At 44.2% G+C, this 7984-nt stretch overlaps 1 long non-coding RNA gene across 1 annotated transcript; it reads left to right on the top strand.

Moving 5' to 3' along the window:
- Positions 1–1601: 1601 nt before the first annotated feature.
- LOC136286126 (uncharacterized) lies at positions 1602–3487 on the top strand. Its single transcript, XR_010719780.1, has 3 exons — positions 1602–1806; positions 2178–2245; positions 3143–3487. It is a non-coding gene; the product is annotated as an uncharacterized lncRNA (long non-coding RNA).
- The last annotated feature ends 4497 nt before the right edge of the window (positions 3488–7984 follow it).

The following is a 7984-nucleotide window of genomic DNA, read 5'->3' as shown; positions in this document are numbered from 1 at the left end:
CTGGGAATATTTGTAATTTCATCCAATAATGCCTTTTATTTTCCATTTGTCTAAGTGTGTGGCCAACTGCCTTCTCATAGCCCAAGATCTAAAGCTCTTTCATCACCTCTTAGCTCATTCCACTAACAAATTGGCTTCAAGCTCCTCTGTAAGTTGTGCCAAATCATATCAAGCCCACTGGAGAGGCAAGATGGGCTGTATCTTTTACATTTGCATAGGGGTTCTCAAATGGGAAGGTTGTTAGGCCGATTGAGAAGTATTTGTGGTCAACTTCTTTGTGAAAAATAATCTGTCAAACACATCAGCCTAATTACAGGGGCGCAGTTTCTGCCAAGATATAATTAACGGCCTCACAGTGATATTAAGTGCTGTGAGAGTTCATTTTGAGATGAAATTTGGCCTGAAAGACCCATGTCCAGGACTTTCATTTTTGCAAACACACTTTAGAATAGGATAATTATGATAATTCTGAACTAGTCTTTTAAACACATTTAAAATTTTTTGCCTGTTTCTAGCAGAACTAGACACTTCAAAGCATGGGTTTCTATCACTCCCAGCACTGTAATTTGGGGTGGCCACTGTTGTTTAGTTCCTCATGCAAGGATCAAGGGACAAGATCAAATGGCAACGTATAACTACAGGAAATTAAGTTAAATGCCAGGTTGGATGCAAACAGGAATGGGATCCCTTTTCTTCACTTGCCCTCAACTCAGTCAGGTGTAAGCAGTTATTTGAGAGCAAATCTTTAAAGCCATGAGACAGCATGAGCCCATCACCCCTGCACTGCTGCCTCACCCAGGGCCAGGCCAGCAGAGTGCTCTGGGGGCACAAAAATGTCATTCTGAAGGCAGGGCAGGTCATTTTAGGGTCAGTCATGGGCTGGGGTGCTGACACTGGAGGGAATGTGCCGTGTGTAAGTCTGTCTGTGCCTGTGAAATATCTGGCACAGCAGCTCAGACCCTGTCTGCTGCCTCTGTGATGCACAGCAGAGTAACTGTGTGGTGAGAGAGTTCTGGTTTTTGGAGCCCTTCCATGACAGGATGGCACAAAACCCCACTCTGCCACCATTGCAGTGGCACCCAGTGAGCTGAGTGTCTCCCCAAACAGCTGCTGGGAAACAGACCAACCCAAAATGTTACATTTCTGACACGGGTTACACAGCTTCCCTTCCGCATTGCAAAGCCAAAAAACCTGGGAAAATCATTTTAAGTTCTCACTTTTCAGCCTACAAGTAGCTGCAAGAGGAGCAGTTTCATCCCTGCTTAAGGCGAGAGCTAAGGATTTCCCTTGCCTCTCTGTAAGTTAGAATTAAGCTACATCAGAGCAATTCACAAAAAGATAAACTCAGGTATTTAATTCCCTATCTGGAGAACTGGATACGGTAAAGAAGCTGAGATTAATCTGCATTTATCTTCTCCTGGTATTAGGGCTGGCAAGGTAACCCGGTCTTATGTAATTGGACTAATAGCTGTGGTTTATTAACATCATTAAATCAGTGCTGCCTGGTAAACTTCCCTTTTATCTCACGACGCTCGTTGCCTTATCTGCCCTGGAGAAAAGGACTGGTTTCCTGGAAGCACATTCTTCCACACCATGTGTGAATCAGGCACACCAGTCAGGGGGCAGCTCTGGTTGTTTTAATGAGGGAAAAGCAGAGATTGCTGGGTTTGATGAGCAGGGTACCAGCCACTGCTGTGCTGTGCACTTGGGCTGGGATGGCTGCAAGCAACCCCTGGCAGCACAGAAACCCCAAATCCACAGTAATGCTCGTTAATCTTGCAGAGAGAAAACACAGCTGCAACAAAGGTAAAGGGCGGCTTGGTCTGCTTGGCCATGGGGTGTCTCAGAGCAAATGAAGATTTTGTATTTACTGGCTTCTTTCACAGTAAAGGATTACAAGGGGAAAGCATCTCCTCATATTGTGCCTCTGCCATCCAGATGAGGCTGCAGTTTGTCAGGCTGCAATTTGCACAGACTACATTATCAAAGGAGATGCTACACGAGGAAAGAGGGCTGGGCATGCTCAGGGGCACTGGGTGATGAGTAAGAGGCAAGTAAATAAATAGAAATGGGAAAAGAGAACACAGGCCCAAGGAGTGCTTTTCTCACTTGGTGTGTTATTTGAGGTCTGGTGGACCTTTTTCTTTTCTAACCATTTGCCCTTATAATTGGAGCAGTAACGAGTGAAGAGAAACAGTTCCTGCTGGTGCTGCCTCTGTTTTCCAGCTGTAACTCTCCTGCCAAGGTAAAGTCTTCTGAATTCCCCACACCTGAGTTTTGTTTTTTGTGAGTCCTGAATATTTACTTCCTCAAAAAGTGATGCCATATAAAGGCAACATCAGTATGGGTAAGGAAAAGTAGTGAAATTATGTAGAAATGGAGGAACATGAAAATCAATAAAATAGCTATGCAAGCCCTAAGTATAAAGCACAAAAAGAGAGGAGAAAAGCCTTCCTGACTTGAAAGGATTGGAGTGTGTGTTTTGAAGAGATGGGCCGGCAAAGACCCCAAATACTGGAGAGGAGATGACCACCCGCAGTAACTGTTTACCAGTTTATTTGTTGTGATTTTTTCACTGAAAAGGTTGTCAAGATTGGAACAAGCTGCTCAAGGAAGTGGTTCAAGGGGTAGTGGTGGACTTGCATAATGGTTGGACTCCATCCTCTCCCAGTTTTTTCCAACCTACACAATCCTATGATTCTATGTTTTTCCTCTATCTTAACAGTAAATTCCAGGCACCAGACAATATCTTGTTAATATTGATGTAAATTAGACACGAAAAGAGCAGTTGCATCAGTGTTGTGGCTATGAAGCCTTTTTTGGGTGACCACAATAATGACAAAAAGCATAATTTTGGTCATGCCAAACATAGTGCCACTTACACCAGCCTTGTCCAAGTTTTTTTATGCCACTTACTTTGATGAAAGGTTTGTCACAGGAATTGCTGCCAAAACTTTCATTCTCTGAAACAGTCAATATTTATATAACATAAAAATGCCTCTTTCTACATGTTAATGCTTTCTCTCAAGGAAAAAAAAAAAAGTGGATCATTCTGTTCTTCTTCTGTTTTTCTACAAAGTTAATTTAAAAGCCTGAAATAAGAGCAGCCCACTGAGATGAGCTCCTCTGATTCTCATCCTAGAGAGTGTCAAGGGTTTCAGAACATGAACGTGATGTCCTTCAGGACCTTGCTGAACTAGTGCCTAGCTGCCAACATTTAAGCAGCTTGGCACTGCCGGGACTCAGACTTGACAAATCAGAAGGCCACAGGAAGAGGTGGCCCAGGGTGAGAGAAAAAAGTCCCAGTGATTCTCAGTGCCCTTTGCCTGATACCTGGAACAGCTTGTCCTCTCTCTTTGGTCATTGTCCCGTGCTGCCCTATGGGGCCTGATATTGTGGTGCTGTGATGATATCTCTGTACTGAACCATTTATTTTCAGAGTACATTGTCGGCACCTTCAGAAGTTGTTAATTTTTTATAACATGACTTCTAGTCCCCAAAACTAGACTCATCAATTATGCTCTTGTATCCCATTGGTGCAATAATAAATGAATACGTAGTCAAACTCATGTATTTGTTGTTGCAAGCATTGATAAATGCTATCAATGCCACATTAGAGGTGGCTTAACTCCTTTTGCAGGTATTTGCTCTCCAGTGTAGAAGATTCTTTCTTTCCATAACCTTGTTTCATTAGCTATCATCATTTTATAGATCAGTTTTACCTGGAGAAGGATATTTCTGTTTTAAACTAGTATCAAAAATCCTTCCCTTCCCTTCCCTTCCCTTCCCTTCCCTTCCCTTCCCTTCCCTTCCCTTCCCTTCCCTTCCCTTCCCTTCCCTTCCCTTCCCTTCCCTTCCCTTCCCTTCCCTTCCCTTCCCTTCCCTTCCCTTCCCTTCCCTTCCCTTCCCTTCCCTTCCCTTCCCTTCCCTTCCCTTCCCTTCCCTCCTGAGAGCTGCTACAGAACTGTGAGAAGCAAAGGCTGGGTTGAACAGTAGGAAATTCTCTTTATTATGGCCAGCCCCTGGGGGTTCCGTGATTTTGTTTCTTCACTTGGTGCTCTCCATGTGCCACCTGCAGGCTGAAGCCACTGCACATCCACATGGGGCTGCTCCCAAGGTGCTGAAAACCAGCCTTGAATTTCTTTTAATTCCCGAATATAATCAAGGCCCAAAAGCTGCATCTTTCCTACAAATTCAGGTTCAAACCCAGCCTGCTTTTATTTTTGTCATTGTCTATGTGGATAAGATGCAGATTCTTCCTTTTCTAGTAGGCACAGGTTTGAATTAACCCAACTTTCCTCAGATCACATCTCAGAGCAAGAATTCCAGTTTCAAGGCTGTGCACATTTGCATGGCTTTGTCTTTTGTCAGAAGTGAAGGGAAGGAAAGCTGCTAGTCCTACCACAAGCTACAGTGCAATTCACCCACTGGGATGGTTTCCACAGAGCAGTTCATTGTGGAAAAAGCTGTCTGGCAGTGAATACTCAGGTGGTTCATTAAGGGAAAATTGTGGTGGAGAAACCTTGTGTCTAGATGTGATGAAAAGTTAATGAAACATGCACAACATCCCTGTGATCTGCAGCTCATTTTGAGCAGGAGCTGATCTCACACAGGTGCATCTGAGGCTTTTGGTAAATGTTTCATGGGTATTTGCGCGTGACCCCAGCCCTGGAAGGCAGCAGGGAAGGGAGCAGCTAAACTGCCAGGTGCACAGAGGGAACCAGGGCAGTGGGGAGGCAAAGGGGTCCCCCAATGTTTCTGAATGAGAAACAGGACACCAATCAGAAAGAGAACACAAGGATTTTAAATCTGCAGTACCCTGGCTATCAGCTCTAAGCAAATGAGCAGCTATCAGTAGAGAGTCTAAGATACAGATAAAGGTAAGAACATAATCCTGTTTACAGTACTGCTGCTACAAGACTAGAAAAAAATGTTGGTTAACACACATTTTGCAACTTATTGTTTGTCTGAAAAGCTTGCTGTGGTATCTGTGTTAGATCTGGCCTGCAAACAAGTCATTGCAGTGTAGAAAAGGAACTGGTAATGTGTAGCACATGGCTCAATCCTAGTTTTGGTAGCAAATACATTAGAAAGTCAGATAGATGCTATCTAGGAAGCAGGGGGAATCTCCAATGATACCAAATAGTCAGATTCTGTGAACTTGCAGATAAATTTGTTGCAAAGCTCATACCACCATATAACACAACCAAAACCAAACTGTGATGCTGAATGCTTAAGAGTTTACAATTGCTTTTTCAGCTATGTGTAAATTATGAATGCATTTTGCTGTTCGGGATTGTGTAGCTAATAGGACAGCCTGCTTGGAAATTGGCTTGTCTGTTTAAGAAGGCAGAGTATGTGTGAAAGATGAATGGATGACGAACAGGCTCACAGCTCTGGAAATAACACCTGCTGACAGCGCCTGGGTAGAGCAGCCCTTCACACTGGGAGAGGCACTCAGCCTTACTTATGCAACATTACATGCCCTGGCTGCCCCAGCAAGTGAGGCCCTTTTCCCTGTTTCACCAAGCCCAGTGAAACAGCCCTCCACGAGGTAAACTCTTCCCAACAATCTCATTCCTCTCCGTGTCTTACTGATTTTCCATATCTCAGATGCATCAGGTGCAGGTTTCCTCAAATACTCAGTCACTGACAGGCACGAGATAACCTGGAAATAGCATGGAAAGCTGAGCTGGTGGAAAGCAAAAGAGCAAACTACAAAACCTGAAGAAAAGTTCATTTCCTGTTTCGGTGGCACACTGTCCTTACAGGATTAAAGATCACCTGGATTTCACACAGGTCTTTTCTATGCACATCGCAGATACTTCCAGAAATAAGATGGCCACTGACATGAAAGAGACAATTCAAGATGTAAAATAAAGTCATTAGGGCTGTGTATTTCTTACTCTATTTAAGTGCATAGCAGGGTCTGGTGTTTTTGCAAGGCTCCCTTTCCACTGGTGATTTGGCTTCAATAAACAGTGCATAAAATGGGTGGTTTTAATCTGTGTACCTAAAGATTAATGAGTAGATCACGAAAGTAATCAAAAGGTAAGAGGCAGTAAGAGGAGGAAATAGAGCGACCAGTTCGCAAGTGAGAATGGACCTGCTCAGCAGCTCCCAGCAACCCCTAAAAGAGCTTTGCTCCAGAGGTTTTCCCCTGAAATCCTCTTCCCCTGAGCACCACAGGCTGCAGGATTCTCAGCTGTCCCCAAGGCAGAGCAGCTAGGTACGTGACTTTCTCTACTGATGTTTTCCTTTTTCTTGAAATTTCTTTTGCCTGCTGGCAATTATTTGCTGCTTCCAGACATGCTTTGTAAAGCCATGATACCACTGGGGAGTCATTGGTGAAACAGCCTCTGAAGTGTTGCTGACCTGATTGCGAAGTATCACATTAACAAAAACAGGATTTTTTTCCCCCCTGTTCAACCTACCAGCAGGGTTTCTGCTCGATCACTCAGTGTGTGGGAGAGGAATCCAGACACTGCTGCATTCCTCACTGGCCTGAACAGGGAAAGCCACTCCATATGTTTTTCCTAACGTGTGTGTACACATTACAAACTGAACTCTTGAATCAGTTGCTCTGATTTTCTGTTTGTGATAAAGGGCTCAGAGTAGGCTGACTGCCACAGGGAAAGAAAATGGCTTTTAACATACAGATGTCTAATTCTTTCCTTGGTATTCATGCCAACCTTTTTGATGGGCACATCAGCCTAGATATGCAAAATTATTACAGCCAAGTTAGCACAAATCACGAATCTACACTGGAAAGCATTATTGTGGTATCTCTTTCCATCCTTCATTTCAAGTATATAGTATTGTAATGTGTGTTCATGGCCTGTTTTATTCAAACACAAAGCAATATTGTATTTAGGATACACTGTGCACACTGAAGAATGTCTTTAATTACCTTCAGTAGATTTGAATAAAGCACTAAGGAGGTAATTGCTCAGGTAAGAAAGGAGCTGACTTTTACAGGGGAAATATCTTTTTCTTGGGAAAATGAACACTGGAGAAGGCCAAGAGTGCATTTGTTTGATTTGAAAAGCAAAGAGAGCATAGATATAATGATGCTGGACAACAAAGACCATTGCTCAGGAAGGAAATCTATTTTTTTCAGTGTATGGAAGACCAAAACTTATAGTCTGGCACTGATGTTGACAATGAAATGGCTGTCAAGGAATACATTTTCCCTGTGCAGGGTTTAAAGGCAATACCACAGGAAAAAGAGACATTAAAAAAACATGGTTTCTGAGAGGCAATAGGTGTTGAGAGGGGAGAAAATGGGCGGTGGTTTTCCAAAGGCAGTGACTCAGTTTTGTGAGCAGCTGCTGGTGCTGGGCAGGCTGAGAACACCCTGGCAGAGGCTGGTGAGGTGTCCTGACTGCCAACCCCAGCACTGCACACAGGATGGACCAGGCTCTGCTCCGTGGTGCCCAGCAAGGGGACAGGAGGAACAGAGAAACAGTGATGCTCAGGAAGTTCCACCTGCACATGAGGAAGGATTTCTTTTCTGTGCAGTGACCAAGCACTGGGACAGATAGTCCAGAGAAGGTATGGAGTCTCCCTCACTGGAGATATTCCAAAACCTGTGCCATGTGCTCTGGGATGACCCTGCCTGAGCAGGGAGGTGGGAGTAGATGACCCACGGCGATCCCTTCCAGCCTGAGCCATTCTGCGATTCTGTAAAAACCTTGTGAGCCCCCAGCTTAAAAATCAGGCTCCAAATGGGCACTTGGGGGCAGTGGTTGCTCGGCTGTAAAGGAAAGCAGGAACAATTCCCCAGCTGCTGGGCAGGAACCGCGCGAACTCTTAGTCAAAGAACTGGGATGTGAATGCAGCTCTTCAGGTCTTCTCTTCAATTTTCAGAAACACCTTAATGTGTGGTCACAGACCTAAATTACGGGGTGATTCTTTGGTTTTAGCTTGTCTTTGTTTCTCAGGGCAGCATGTAGCCAGGAAAGGGCTCAGGAAAAGAAGTGGG

This window comes from Chamaea fasciata, unplaced genomic scaffold, assembly GCF_029207755.1.
Source record: "Chamaea fasciata isolate MVZ Bird 193981 ecotype frontalis unplaced genomic scaffold, bChaFas1.0.hap1 SCAF_2, whole genome shotgun sequence".
In the NCBI taxonomy this organism is placed as follows: domain Eukaryota; kingdom Metazoa; phylum Chordata; class Aves; order Passeriformes; family Sylviidae; genus Chamaea; species Chamaea fasciata.
The sequence above is the reverse complement of the archived record's forward strand: the minus strand, read 5'-3'. Positions and strand labels throughout refer to the sequence as shown.